This window comes from Linepithema humile, chromosome 6, assembly GCF_040581485.1.
Source record: "Linepithema humile isolate Giens D197 chromosome 6, Lhum_UNIL_v1.0, whole genome shotgun sequence".
NCBI classification, from domain to species: Eukaryota; Metazoa; Arthropoda; class Insecta; order Hymenoptera; family Formicidae; genus Linepithema; species Linepithema humile.
In genome coordinates, this window is record NC_090133.1 from 3608088 (window position 1) to 3620168 (window position 12081).

The 12081-nt window shown below is 35.9% G+C and overlaps 1 protein-coding gene and 1 long non-coding RNA gene across 6 annotated transcripts in view; both read left to right on the forward strand.

Moving 5' to 3' along the window:
* Fur2 (furin-like protease 2) overlaps nucleotides 1–12081 on the forward strand; it is a 324827-nt gene that overhangs the window by 115014 nt on the left and 197732 nt on the right. The window lies entirely within an intron of this gene.
* Nucleotides 1–12081, forward strand: part of LOC137000372 (uncharacterized) — a 166416-nt gene that overhangs the window by 93660 nt on the left and 60675 nt on the right. The gene's annotated exons all lie outside the window — the stretch shown is intronic.

Sequence of the window (12081 nt, forward strand, 5' to 3'; positions counted from 1 at the left end):
AAAGGTTAAGAGATTGAAATAATTATATTTCAGTATAATGAATAAAAATAAATAATAAATCTTTGTTAAAACAATTTGCTCGTTTTCAGTTACGTCAATCTTTCCGTCTTGCCGTTCCACAAACGTCATATAAATCGAGCGAACGCCATGTGCGAAGGGGTCGTGAAATTATAATGCCGTGGCTCGAGTCTGAAAGGTTTAATTTCACATTTTGGACGAATAAATTATATCACATTCCACATATTATTTTATTTGTGTGAAACATTGATCTCATTAGAATCAAGCAATCTGCCTCTTTAGAATGAAGCGACGCCGCAAAATGGTTTAAACTTTAATGAAAGGTTTAACTTCGGAGTTAGAATGTGAATTTCATTACATTCCGTTGCTCATAACCGCATTCTGTTATTCATAAACTTGCCCATATGCGAAACATACGATGTCCTAAATTGGAAAGCGACCCTTCACGCGCTTCTCGAGCGAGATATCTCTCGGATTTTTCCCGCGAACCGGAGATTACGGCGCCACGCACTTCCGTAAGCTCGTAATCCGCACGAGTTTCTCGTAAAACTGCGAGTTTCGCGGAACACTGCATGCACAGAAAAGAGCAATCTGTCTGCTTGCGTTGAAATTTTTTGTTTGTTTCGCACGACGATAAAGTTGTCAATTATTTGCGAAATAATTGGACGATTACAATCGCTTATCGCGACAGATATTGATAATTTTGCTTAATTCCGTTGTTAATTCGTTTTAATTATAATTTTCTACGTATTAATTATCAACTTTCCGGCCATTAATTTAAATTTACAGGTTAATTATGTTTTAACTATGATTCCGAGTAGATATTAAAGATGCAGAACGAGTATTTGAGTTTCAACAGTATAGTACAGTCGAATTCGCCCGTCTGTCTAAATGATAAAGCTTTTCTCCCCGCGTCTAATCTGTTTTGCTTCCTTTCTGACCCTTTTGAGAAGGTGCAGTCTCTGCACGTGAGGCAAAACACTGTGTACGCCAATGACAAAGGGCCATGAATCTTGCATGCAGTCCGTCAGTAGCACTCTGGTTTAGTCTGAGGTGGATCCGCGATAGCAACCGGGCAAATGTTAGCGCTGCTACAAAGCTAAAAGAGGAATCGCGGGGCGGCGGAAAAAGGGATACGGGGGTGGGACCGCAAGCTCTCTCTAATTGGCACGTTGCAATTTGTTAATGAGGCGAGCTAATGTATTGTTCACTCGACCAGACCATTCCGTGTGTATGCCAGTCGCAATACTCGTCGCGATCGTCTCGTCCTGCCCTTTTCAGCTCCTGCATGCCCGCCGTGTGAAACGCGAGCTAAAAGGGAGCTGTGGTAAATTCACGACGGTAAATTCGCGTGCAAGGGCAAAATAAAGCTAGGATTTAATTGAAATTTACTAATGCGGAAGGGACGAATGTAGATCTTCTCGCAGTCAACATGCAATGGCGTAACTAAAATTCTTGATCCTTTACACGAAGCTTACCGCTAATTTCAATTTCTTTTTGTTGACATCTCGATTGTCGACCTCATTGCTTTGTGTCGACAACGATATATCTTTATTATACTAGTAGTATTTTATATCCGTATAGTTATGTGTTTTTTTCTTGGTAATATTAAATAATATAAGTTAGAAATTGCTTGAAAATAACTTTGCTGATGTCAGAATAAGCAAATTGATGATCTGTCCTACTAGGTTTATATCAAAGTAAAATCCTGATAGAAGAACATACTTTTTAACTTCTTTTTCCACTGAAAAGGAAGAAAGAAAGCTTTGTGGACTTCTACGCTTTTCTTACTTTTGCCGTACGATAGCTATGCTTCTGTAGAACTATCGAGCTTTTCGCGACGCTTTTGCACGTGGCGCACGTTCGATTTATACGACGTTTGCGGAACGGCGAGATGAAAAGATTGACGTAAATGAGAACGAGCAGTTTGCTTTAACAAAGATTCGTTATTTCTTTTTCATTTACTCTTCCGACAATAAGACAAGATTGCTTATATTTATCAATGCATCACTTTTAGATTTTCTAATTGATTTTTCTTGTCTAAATTTGAAAATCATTTATTATATTATATATACACATTAAAAATTATTTTTTAATTGATTTATCTGAACTGAATTTTATTTTAATACGAGTTAATGATTTAACACTGTTCTAATCTGAGATATAGATCTATTTACACGCATCTATATAAATTCGAATGTAATTTTAGATGAAAGGTAAAACAATCTAACTTTTATCTAAAATTACATTTGAAAACTATAGATTCAAACCGTTGCGCACAATTTATTAATATCATATAAATATAATTCAGAGAGAAATATTTTTACCTCAAAATTTTATAATGCAAACTAGGTGTAGATTGCACATTCAACGTAGTATATATAAAGTTATAGCGGTTTAAGCGATGAAATTCCGAAACACATACGTATTTCGGACGCGCGACTGTCACTTTGTGTAAAACAAATTACGTTTGCATATTAAGCGCCGTTACAGATTTAATGAATTGAGAAAATTAATGTTGCAAATAATGCCGAATGTTATTTAATTAACGTTATTAATAAAGTTGGTAAATATTTTGCGGTGCAGCGATTCGCACGTGGCAACCGGCGCGGTGCTTAATAAAGCAAAATATGCAACTTTGGGGATTTCGGCGACGATTTTTCATCGATGCGGAAGCGGACGCGCGAATTACAGGATTTACATATATCGCAATCACGCGAACGAATATTATATCGTTCGCCGAACAAACGAGAGGCGGGCGCGAGCGAGTTATGGGCACGGTTAAACGAAATACCGAGACTAACGAGAGCGAGATCCGATACGGTACGATGGTTTCGCCGTAAGAGAGAGACAGCGGCTAACGACGTCTATCGAGAGGACGGATGAGGGAAATCATGCATGGAGCTATAGCCGCGGAAGCGGGAGTGCGTGCGCTGGGTTTCTCTCCGCATCTGTGTGTATTCGTGCAGGTGTAATGAGCTCGAGCGAAATCCGCAATCGCGTCCGGATTTCGCTGTGTTTGCCGTGTACCGTCGGCGGCGATCCGTGGAAAAGAGGGATCGGCGAGGGCACTGAGAGGGGGGAGGGAGGGAGGGAGGTTGTTCGATCCTCCGAGGTCATAAATCATCGAATGCCGAGTTAGCTCGAAAAGTACTCGCCCACGCTGGTTTTATCCGGCGGAGAGCAACGCACCGTTGGAGACATTTTCGCGGTCGAAACGGCAGGAACAGTTATATCATACCGATTCATCCGTGCGTACGACTTTTTTTTCTCTCTCTCTCTGTTTTCTCCTCTCGCTGATATTTTATTAACTTTCGGCCGAGATACGTGGAGGGACCGGTCGTAAAACGATTCGCGCCGAGAGTGGTGTGATCGAAAAAAAATTCGATAGATTGATATTTTGTTCGCAAAATGGTCGCCGTATATAAAAAAATCATCTGTTGATTGCAAAACACTTTGAAATTCTTTATAGTAGATGCACTTTATCAGTTTATTAAATAAACCGGTTCTCGAGTGTCGATAACCAAGTTAACTTTTAAATAAATAGCAAACGTGATTATATAATTTTTATGTAATACTTTTACTCGTAAATAGATATTAAAGTTTAAATGTATGAAAATTTAATTGTAATAAATATATCAAATCGCATTTAAAATGCAAACCATGTATAATTAAATTTAGATAAAATGTAACCGACAAATATAATAATAAGTTTAAGCTAAGAATTATTGCATAATTAGAAATTGAAACTGATGTAGTTTTCTTGCATTAGAAAGGAAAAGAAGGCTGAAAAAATTTATTTCTTATAATTGCATAAGTTTTTATTACTTTAACTTCTTGTGCATTCGAAATAACGCATTTGTATATCAACAAGTGTACTTTGTAGAGTGTTTTGTGTTTGATTATCTTCAGTGCCTTCTATTTGTGCTTCTTAGTATCGTAGAAGAATGCCAGATAAAGATGATAAGTTTGGCTTACACGTAAAAGCTGTTTTAAAGTTAGAGATAGCATTGATAGCTACAGTTTTGAAGAAATTCTAAAAACTGAAGCTCTAAAGATATCACAATTTTGCTTTTTATAAAACTATCTATTAATGCTACTTTTGATTTAATTATATATATACAGTTAATATCATTATAATTATAAGCTTTATATTAAATATAGATATTTGATTTTAAACTTTTAGTTGGAAGGACGATTTTATGAAAGGCTATTGTTCATCAATTTTATAACTCTCCGCGTTAGACGTCTTAATGAATAAAATTGAAATTAAAATCCAGTTAAAATTAAATCTGTTTGACATTAATTGACAAGAGGATAAATTGACTGTTTGACGAGAGAATAAGGTTTTATTGTCTACCTTTTATTAGTTCTGTTATCCCGTTAAATTCAAACTCGCCATAACTCTATAATTTCCGATCGGTTATAAAAATACGGGGAACCATCACTCTTTCTGTCTAATATAGCAGCCACATTTTCTTGTCTCTAATAACTCTCTCTAAAAATATATATACTCAATGTCGGGAGACCCTACACGTTGGGGCAATTTATTGAACTGACGTAGGTATACGTATGTATCTGGCGCGGATACTGCACTCCGAGAGGTTTGACCGATGGCCGCGCGTCCCGACATATTCGCGGCGGGACATGTACGAATCGTCTCGTTTTGCGATTTATGCGATCACCGCAGACCGTCATCCGGCCGTTCACATCAAGACGCGGAGGATGCTTTACCTACGCACACGTAGTGCGCGTTTCGCGCTAATGCACAAACGCTGTCGCATACTGTTCGATTTCGTTTCGTTCCGCGTGGTCAGCTCTAGCAAGGAATTTTCGGCTGACACCGGCGTCAATGGCATTTCGAGATGTCGTGTCGCTTTAGAATTTGACCCTTTTTAAAAAGTGTCGACATTTTTATTCGTTTAGCAACGTCAGCGCGATATCGAGCCCTTTGTCAGCGTCATCAAAAAGTTAAAAATAAATAGGTATTATTAGATGATTATTTAATTGACGAAAAAGATGATTGGTCTTAATTTGATTGGAGAGATAAGGTTTAAAAAGGGTTTCTTTGATTCGCATTTCAAAGAATTTTATCGTTGGTCATCTTATTCAAAATTCACGTTGTAACAAAGTACACATGGTACGTTAACAAAATTAAAAATTGACCGTGTTTTGCATTAAATATGCTGCAAAAATATGAGCTTTTGTTTTTCGTTGCGAATAAAGTATCGTGTAATGAAATGTGAACTAATGATACAATCTCAATTTTGTAAATTTGCGCGCACATATAAATGATGTCATCGGTAAAAATTAAATTAATTAGATTTGTTTTTGGATAAATTTGTAACCATTTCTTTTTTTTAGCGAAAATTGTATAAAAGGTTGTTATCTATTTTGATTAGAGAAATATTGATTAGAATTTAACGCTGCTGATAAATACAAATATTTTCTAATCTAATGTCACCACTAATGTAGCACAATAGTGTATTTGACAAGGCAAATTCCGGTGACGTTTATGCATAAACACACATCTACGCAGCAATGTATTCCATTTTGAAGGCCTACAACTCCTACATTATTCTGTATTACAGAAATCACGATATTAACGATTCATTATATGGCATAATGCGTGTTCATTAGAGGCGTTAACGCACGCATTATCGATTTTCATAGTGTTGAACATTATGCATAAGAACCTAAAGGTTAATCCAAATACATAATTTAACGCGATTCAAACAGTCAGTTACGTCGTATTGTGCACACAATATTGATTTATCTTAGCTTTTGTATTAATAAAATTTTTAATTATATTATCGGAGAAAAATTTATTGTAGAAATCGGCAAATAACTTTATTGCTTTAATTAATTACAGAATATCACGATATAACGGGCTTAATAAAATATTATTTTTATAAAATAGTTTTATCGATATGATAATTGTTACTACACACCATGCCTATTTCGTAAGCACATATTTTTCTTATCTCGTCACTTTAAGAGGACTAGGCGCTAGATACTAGTACTCTTAAACGTTGAACAGCAAATGGTTTCCGATAACGCTAACATAGCTCAACGAATATAAATACGTTATTTGCTTGACTAAAGTGCTTCGCGCGAATTTTGGTCAAAAGTCTGACTCGACCGGAATTTTCACGTTATAGACGCTTTTTTCCGGCGCTGCATCGTGCCGGTCGCGCGCACATTCCCTATATTTACACAAACCTGATTGTACCAAATATTTGATGGCGAGCCATTCGTTTGGCAGCGTATCACAAAGTGATTTCTTTCGCCGATGCGCGTATGTATTCGTTGGTGCGACACTATAGATTTTGTCGCATTCGAAAAGAAACACGCGGATGTCAATTTACAATATTTCAATGCCGCGAGACGTACAACACGGCGGCGGCGGCGGCGGCGGCGGCGGCGGCGGCGGAGACGATGGCAGCGAAGCCAATAGCAACCAATTATAGTGATTGCGTTTTGTTGTCAATTTCGTAACTTTCGCGTAAACCACCGCGGTTGGCTATACGCGCGAAAAATACGGCAACCGTGTGGCATATACAGCAGTGTGTACATATACGCATGCGGACGCATAGAGGCGAGTCGATACGCGCTGGATGGGCGGGCGATGTTTTTTCGGAATTACTAAACAGCGATATGTTCGCGTACGCATCTGCCGGATTTTCGGCCGAGCGACGTAGACCGTATTTTTTTTCAACTATAAATTACGGCGCATTTTGCGCATGGCGATATCGGTCGGTTTCGCTGCCAGGTATTTTTTAAATTAAATTTTTTGCTCGGTTTACTTTGCGATCGCAATACAGCTTCGACGCGCAGTTGGAAATGCACTGTCACGGCGCACTATCGCACACGCACGATCTAAACGTAGACCGCAAAAAATTGAAAAAATGCGCTCTAATTGGAAAGTTCTAGAAAAATCGCTAGTGGGATTATTTATTACAGGGCCGTATGAACGTTTTCCGAAATTTATACTCTGTCACATGATTAATCTAAAATGATTACTTAGTCATTATACCGATTGTGATACAGTTTATTTAGTAATTATTTAATTATCTCTTTCGACAGTCTGTTTGTAAGCCAACCATTTTTGATAAAACGCGAAGAATATCTAATTTTTAATTTTATTTTTTCTTTTTCAACTCACAATATTTTTTTCAAGTTATATTTCAGATTGCTTGCACATAAGATTGTTTCTCTTAAATGCAAGTTTTTATATTTTTGGATTTGTTTCTCTCAGAATGTTAATACTTTTTAAACAACTAAACTTCTCAATTTAAACTTACAATTCCGCGTTCGCGCTTTTACTGCTCCGTCCGCTCGACTTATACTTGAGATATACGCATTTTCACGCGAGTGAGAAAAGTCCGACGGCCAAGTCTCAAGTCTTCACTCTTATTCGCGGATAACTCGAAGTTCTATCGAGCTTCGGCTGACGATTACGCGATATCCAAGTAGATCGGAACTACCGCGTAGCGACACGTTGACTGGCGTAATGCGGAATGTGGAAGGATCGTGTCCATCGTTTCCCGTAGAAATCGAGGCGCCTCGGGACGTTAAAGAAAGTTACGGTTTAACTCACTTTGCCGACAGTTTAACCGCCGAGAGTTTTTCGCGCGAATCGATGTATCACCGCGTACACTTATGCACACTTCATTTACGCACAAAATCGTCATGAAATTGGAAAGAAAAGCTGTTGGTAAAAATTGCAAAATATTTATTCTTTATTTGTGTAATTCATAGTTCCGTTAAAAAAGTGCTGATCTCTATGCATTTTTTCTCGCATTAATTATTATTCCATGCAGCAGAATTAAATTGTACGCGATTATAACAAAATTAAAAAAAAATTAAAGAATACTGAATTATCAAAATGTCAGTTGCATTGGAAAATTATTTGATATGTTAATTTGTTCTAAATTTAAGAGGTGGATCAATGGACACTCTCTTCATTACAAAGGTTTGCATAACACGTAAATGAAGTGTGCATCATGAGGCGTTTGACGCACACGCGTTGTTGCTGTAACGCGAATGTTAATAAATGAGAGACTAAGCTCGCGTGCGCGAATTTCCTATATCCATGTAATATCACCGGGATATTTTCGCAAATCAGATCACGGCTCGGGTGGATATTCGACCGAGGGGCTTCGCGACGCGGAAGGTTTTATCACGCATTTATAGTCCGGTAACGCACGGCGGTAATCGCGTTACGAATTTCGCAAGATAATCCGGGCTCGGCTCTAATTGAACGATGCGCCCGTCATTATCGAGCGACCCGCTGGAAGTAGTTCAATTGGGCGCCTCTAAATTTCGGTGAACGACGTACGATGACAGGGCGTAATTGAGTGGGCCGACTGATCAAATGGGATTCCGTTGGCGCGTAAATACGAGCGCAAAGTGCTCGTGGTGGTATAGATGCGCCGATGAATGAACGTCTATCAATAAAAATAATCACAAACATCCTTATTCTTCTAATCGTGTGAAATAATATAAGCGGTAGGTTTTCAAAACTGAAAGTGCTTCTCCATTAGTTTTGTATTATTACATTCAATATTTTTTATAGTTGATTTAAAGTATTCAAGTATTCAAGTCTTATCAGATATTTTTACTACAATTTGTGGTGATTTTATTTTTCAGTGTTTTGCTTTTATTATTATTTTTAATTAATATGTAGCTTTGTAATTTATTTAAATATTTTAATTTAGTTTTTAAATTAATGTTTTTAAAATAAACAATAAAGTTTAATATTTTATTTTTTATATGAAACAACTATAAAATAAAATTATTTCCTGCATTTTTGTCGAAATTGACTTCTTAGAAAGTACATTTTTGCTAATAATTCCTTGATGAATTTACATTCGCGATTAATTATTCTGGATTGGTGTAGTTTTCGACTGACTTCTTAATGGCGCTCTATGCTTCGATGTGCCTCACATCTGGGAGTGACGTTATTTATATCGAAAACGATGTCGTTGAGATTCGAGCGATGATAATAAAACTAATTACTCGCGCAGCCGAAATAAAAAAAAACGAAGAATTATGTTATTAGGTTATTAGGTTACCTTATTCTTCTAATAAGGCTTTCCGCTTTTGGAATTCATCGTGCTCTGGTCATTTTGAATGCCTTTGAAGTGATATTACCTACGTGATATACCTGAATTCTTTGTTCCTTATTCGACGTTTTAGCTATACCGTTTCCTTCTTTTCCGATGGCATGTGGGTTGCATTAACAATGAGTCAGAAACAGCTGAGTGTATTACATCTCGTTACTGCAAGTTTAATTAGTGAACACTAAACTAGTGAAGAGAACGAGAAATATCACGTTTTAATTAGATTGGAACGTGGATTTTATACCATTGTATCAGAATTTAAAAAAAGAAATATTTTGCAGCAAAATATAGCGAACTTTTGTTTTCTTTTGTTTTCTGCTGTTAAAAAAACCGATTTTGATAACATATTCTTAATATTTTTAGTAAGCTGCGTTTTTAATCATTATCTTTTAAAGAATATTTAAGAGCATTTTTTTATTCTGATATATTATTAGGTTAATTTTTTAATCATAAATTTGTATTAACACATGACTTCAGGGAAAAGTCGAATTAGATTTGTCAGGGAAAAGTCGAGTTAGATTTTGATAGTTAAATGAATTTGCGAAACGTAAAATCTGGGGAATTAATATGTCGTGTTCTGCGTGGCATGATTCTTAAAGGACTTGGCTGTGCAATGAAAGTTAACGCCATTCATTTGTCAGAATGTCGTCTTGATTTTTTCACAGTTCGATGAGCGAGAAAAAAGCCAAGCTAGCATAAAATTTGCATACAATTAGCAGGAGTGAAGTTAATTTAACAGCAAAATCATACATTAACTTTATTTTTCTCTTTGAATCATGATTAGTATTATTCTTTTTATAAATAACATCCAACAAGCCGCACAAAATTTATTTATTCGCACAGCTCAAAAAGCGATATTGTTTTCAAACGTTTTGATGCAATTCGTTTGTTGATGTTCCCTATTTAATCGAATTTCAATGTATTGAATATTGTCAAGCTTTCATTTACATTGACGTTGTTTTATAAATTACATAAAATCTCATAATATAAATAACCTGTCTGTCGTAATTACTCAATATTGTGAACAATTGCCTTTCTTTAGCTGCTTCAAAATCGAATAATCTGTAATCTAATTCAATTCCCGCTGAATAAATCATTATTTAATTTTCAAACTATCGATTAACTCTAGCAGGACTAGAAAGGACTACAAAATGTCCAATTACTCGCATTGAAGCAACTTGTCGCTATTAACGCTTAGCTAGCTGTATGTATTTCCTTTATAATTCCAATAAATAAATTTTTATGGCGGCAATGTTAAATTTATGCTTACATTAGTATTAGTGAAAAAAATTCTTGGAAACTCAGATAAAAATTGATTTATTTTTGTAGAAAACCGCGTTGTCTGATCTTCCTTTTAGCTTGGAATTTTATCGGGCAATACATTCTTATGCAACCAAATAGACACCGGGACATTAGGCAGCGTCTTTACCTTTTCAGAGAAAATATCATAAACCACATACATCCGGCAGCTCTTATCTCACCTTCGCTCGTTCTTACATTTCCCCCGGTGCGTGCTTTCGATTCGTTAGCCTTAATGCGCTGGCTCTTTACGCCGCCGTTTCAACCTCGATCGCTCGTTTCTTTTTCTTTCGATTTTTTCTTGTTCGATTATATTCGTTCGCCTCGTTCACGAGCTTGCAAATATTTCTTTAACCTCTCGTCGTCTTTGTTTTACGAATAGTTAAACATTCGAATGGCGACGATTCCGAATCTAAAGTTAATGACTTTTAGAAATTTCAGCAAAGAAATATTAAAGAAAATCTTCTTTTATTTTGTATTTTTTAGTTGATGTTTTATTTCTCAATTATTACTAACAGTGTTGCAATACTATATTTATTTATATATTTATTTTACAAACGCAACAATGCATTTACAAATGCAACAATACCATTTTGTTATAAAAGAAAAACTATGTATTTTTTAAATATTTTTTTAAAATTTATTTTTCTATAAATAAAATCGCTGCATAGATATTATACATGCGAGAAACAAATATTTGTTTGACTCGTTCAAAATAATGAAAATACTCGACGGATGACAGATTGACAAATGTTTCCGAATAAACTTATTGCGTCTTCGGACAGTTGACAATCTACAATTTAAACTTCATTAATTTCCATATAGATTTGCTTCCGCGGATAAATTAACATTGCGCGAAATGAGAAAGAAGCCTGCGTATGATAGTGTCATTCTTTTACATTCCGCTCGTAGCGGTAAACATAATGCATGCTTCTCGCAATAGCGCTTCATTTCCGGCGCACGCCTTCGGTCTATTTTTTCGCGCTCGTACATTGTCCTGCGCTTTACAATTGAACCCCTCGTTAATTTGCATGCGGTAATTAGACACACGAGAACTCGCGGCCGTGAAGGTGCTGTGGAATCGATTTTCTTTTTTTTTCCCCGGACAAAAGTGTTCCCGCTCCATGAAAAAAACTGCGGAGAAGTTCTTGGTATAGTATTAATTGGACGCTTTTTGTATACAAACGAATTTTCGTATAAAAGACTATACCATCTACAGTTCATACGTTGAAATTGGCGTTTTTAGTAACGAATTACTAAAAAACTGAACGCCAGTTTTAACAATGTCGGATTGCAGATAATTTGCCAATCTTTGCGTCAATATTGATATAAAAAAGAACTAAGTGCATAACAAACTTTGTAAAATTTGAAAAGTAAACAAATATTCTTCAGCTATAATAATTCAAGTAATATTTGTATAAATATATATGTATTTATCAATTATTGTTAGTCTATCATAATAATTTTATTTGAAGTCGAAGTCGATGGTTTGATATGTAAATAATTTTTACGGCATAAAATATTCTTTTGTATGATATTCTTTTCTCTAAGAAGAATACTTTGGAAGCCTATTTCTTGGTTTGGACGTGGAATATTTGGTTCCTTTCATGTAATATTCTTTTATCACAGGAATTTTTGA